The sequence below is a fragment of the Paroedura picta genome, unplaced genomic scaffold (assembly GCF_049243985.1).
Source record: "Paroedura picta isolate Pp20150507F unplaced genomic scaffold, Ppicta_v3.0 Ppicta_v3_sca80, whole genome shotgun sequence".
Lineage (NCBI taxonomy): Eukaryota > Metazoa > Chordata > Lepidosauria > Squamata > Gekkonidae > Paroedura > Paroedura picta.
In genome coordinates this window covers 152-3,824 of record NW_027518676.1, presented here as the reverse complement: position 1 = coordinate 3,824, position 3,673 = coordinate 152, and the positions used below count along the sequence as shown (strand labels likewise).

The 3,673-nt window shown below is 44.6% G+C and overlaps 1 long non-coding RNA gene across 1 annotated transcript; it reads left to right on the top strand.

The window, feature by feature from the left end:
• Nucleotides 1-922: 922 nt before the first annotated feature.
• LOC143828601 (uncharacterized) lies at nt 923-3,353 on the top strand. The gene is made up of 4 exons (XR_013227755.1): nt 923-964; nt 1,160-1,260; nt 2,411-2,486; nt 3,265-3,353. It is a non-coding gene; the product is annotated as an uncharacterized LOC143828601 (long non-coding RNA).
• Nucleotides 3,354-3,673: the final 320 nt, after the last annotated feature.

The window sequence follows — 3,673 nt, the reverse complement described above, 5'->3', positions numbered from 1 at the left end:
CCACAAACATGTTGGTATTTGAAGATCTTAAGGCTCTTCTGGTGGCCTACTGGGAGAGCCTCCAGCTGACCACGACGATTTCTTAACCTGGAGGTAGAGTGTGCACTCATGTCCCAGCTGACTTAGGAAAACCCTGTCGAGTTTTTAAGTCAAGAGACATTCAGGCGCGGTTTGCAATGTTTTCTCTGCAAAGTCTTCAGGATCAGAATCACACAGAGCTGGAAGTGACCACAGAAGGCCACACAGACCAGTCCGCCACCTTCTCTGGGACTTAAACAAAATCACACACTCCTGGGAGGTGCTCATCCCGTCTCTTCCAACGAAGGAGACTCCACCACCCTCGAAGGTAGCACATTCTGGCCCAATCAAAGCTGGCGTCCCCAGATTGACCCGTGCAGCAGGAAGCAGAGGCCGGATACCCAGACATGTCCCGGATACCACCCCTCTTCCGAGTGAGATCAGGGCCTTGTAGGAGTTGAAACAGTTCTGCGGGCCTTGTAAGCCAGAGCTGTTCTACCAGGCCTGTGTTTGAGGAAGATAAATAGAAATATCGTTGATAAACTGACCTTCTTACATGAATGATGAATATCTGTACATCCTTAGTATTTTAACAACATCTAGTATTTTAACAACTACACAGTCCCTTATTAATGAACTTAGGCAGATGGTGAGTGGATGGGCAGGAAGGGATGTGCCAGTGTTCGTCTTTTGTGTCCTTTCCTGGCATACCCAGGGGACTGCTAATCACCACTGTGGGATCGTCGGTGAATTTCCTCCAGTCCAGGCTGGATTCTGGAGATTTTTTGGGGGGAGGGTGTCACTTGGGCATGAAATTGGGGTCACTGTGGGTGGGCAGGTAGTTGTGAGTTCCTGCATTCTGCAGGGGGTTGGACTAGATGACCCTGGAGATCCCTTTCCAATTTATAATTCTATAATTCCCATCCTTCCCACCAGAGAGTAGGTGGTGAGTTTTCAGACTGTTTTAATGCAAATTTAATTGTTTAAGATGTTTTAAATCATTGTTTTATTTATTATTTGTTGCGAGCCACCCTGAGCCTTTAGGGAAGGGCAGCATACAAATTTGAAACTAAATAAAGCTTAAAGTGAAGGTGATGTAGAAAGTCTTGGCTCACTTTCTCTCTCTTTCTCCTTTAATCAGTGAGGCGACTAGATATCTCACGGAAGCTCTTCAAGCTGTTAGTGAAGTGGAGCTTGAAGATATGATAGAAAATATAATTGATGCTGTTGAAAAACAACCATGTAAGTAGATTATTCATTTTCTAATATGCTCTGAAGAGTGTAGAATGCACATCTTCCATAGGCACGATGGAAAAGACTTGGGCACTGGTCTCTGGGGGCCCTTCCTTGCATGCCCAAGGAAATGCCTATCGTCACTTGGAGGTCTAGAGGCAAATTTCCTCCAAGCCAGACTGGCCAGAGATTGTTTTTTTGTGGGGGAAGGGGCATCATATGGGTATGGAATCAGGGTCACTGTGGGTGGGCAGGTAGTTGTGAATTTGCTGCATTCCACAGGGGGTTGGACTAGATAACCCTGGAGGTACCCACTCTATGATTCTATGACTGGGCGATGACAGACAGAAGACCCTAAGCGGTGGGAGAGCTAACAGGCGGCTTCTTGATCCTGTATTTGGCTCTTGTAGTAAGGTGGTAGCTGCTGCAAAAGCAATAGGACATCCGCCTGGCCTCAACCCAGGCCAGGGTCTTTTCGGTCCTGGCCCCATCCTGGTGGAATGAACTCCCGGAGGAGCTAAGGGCCCTGTCGGAACTACCATCTTTCTGCTGGGCCTGTAAGACGAAGCTCTTCCGCCAGGCATATGGTTGAGGCCAGTACAGGGTCCCGGAGTTACCATCAGTGGCTCCCCAATGTGTGTGTCAGGTCAGAGCCCCACTCCCAGGGAAAGCACTTTTGATCCCTGTCCTGAACATGGGGAGGTGGAGTTTTTTGGAATTCAGATAGACTGCCATCTTGTTAATTGTAGTAAGGGGTGTTTTTAGGGGCTTAACTGTGTTTTTATCATTTTATTGTAAACCGCCAGGAGTCAATCGAGAGCGGCGGTATAGAAATCAGAAAATAAAATAAAATAAATAAATGGAAATAAAATAACTAGAAAGGGGAAAATTCCCGTTGACTTTAATGGCACCATCAACCTTAATGGCCGGCAGTGATTCAACCATACAAATCTATTTGTCACTTTGGACTGCAGCCCTCCAGATGTCAGGGGCTCATGGGAATTGTAGTCCATGGACATCTGGAGGGCCGCAGTTTGACTACCCCTGCCGTAGTGGTTTCTTTTTCGAAGTCAAGTGATTGAAGGCACTCCGTCTGCTTTGTTTTCTACCCCACATTTCAGAGGGCTGCTGTTTTAATTCTGTGAACTGTTCTTTGCAGTGTCGTGTAACATGATTGAAAGGTCCACGGTGGAAGCAGCCGTCCTGGAGTGCAGCCAGGCCGTGGATGAGACCATGTACGTTGGCATCCATTCATACAGGGAAATGAACCAAGCAGGGGGAACTTTGTTGCAGTCTGATTCTGTTAATTGCCCTGTTTCTGGCCCTCCCTGTTGACATCTCTCATTTAAAACTCAATTAACATTTCCCTCCCCCCCTTCCTTTAGAGACTAGATCTCTTATAGGAGTTATAATTTTGTTCTCCTATTGAAATGACATGTCAAGGAAGTTGCATATCTTAATCTACAGAGTATTAGCTAGGAACCTTTTAAAGCCTCTTTTTAATGAGAAACTCTGTGTGACTTAATGCTGGCTCCCCTTGTCCCTGTTATAATTTCCTTTATTAGTGGTGACTCTACTTTTATTTCGTCCTGATTTTTATAAGTTTAACTAGAGGGACAGGGACAACTTCTGCTAGGGATGTTTTCCTTTTACCTTGGTGGAATAGGGTTAGTAAGATTTACTAAATAAACCAATAAATGAGTACATAAATACTTTATTTTTCTTGCCTGCCATTCCAGTACATCGCAGGGCAGGTAAACAACATCATAAAACATAACGTCCAAATTCTCCCCAATCAACAAATGAATAAGCAGACATCCTGATTGGGATTTTTGTTCTACAAGTTGGGACCAAGTGGCTGATTGCTTACACATTACAACTAGGATGATAGAATAATCCAACAAAGGATAAATTAACCCAAATAGTGAAGCTTTTCCTGGAACATTAAATAAAGTATTTCAAATGATTTGTTTCAAAGAATGTTTTCAATGGTGCTTTCTTCTTGCTTTATAGAGTCCATATTTTCAACATCATTGGGGCTTTCGACATCCCACACTACATTTACAATTCTGAAAGAAAGAAGTTTCTCCCGTAAGTCCTTGCTATGTATTTCATTTTTATCCCATCGTTCCTTCAAGGTACTCAAAGTGGCATTCATTTAGCCTTGCAAAAAAGGTGCCTGAGCTTCACAATTGAACTGGGATTTGAACCTGGGTCTCTATGTCTAGGCCTTGTCTAGCATTCTGACCTCTTCGCCAGCAATAGCTCCCAATCCAGATTACTTCTTAAAATTCCAGCTCAGGCATAGCCTGTATTCTTGACCTAACCATGCCTAGCCTTTTTGACCATGCAGGCAGCGCTGGAATTATGACACTGGACGGTGGGCTCAACCCCAAAATAGATGCTGTAAGAGTCAGAGCCA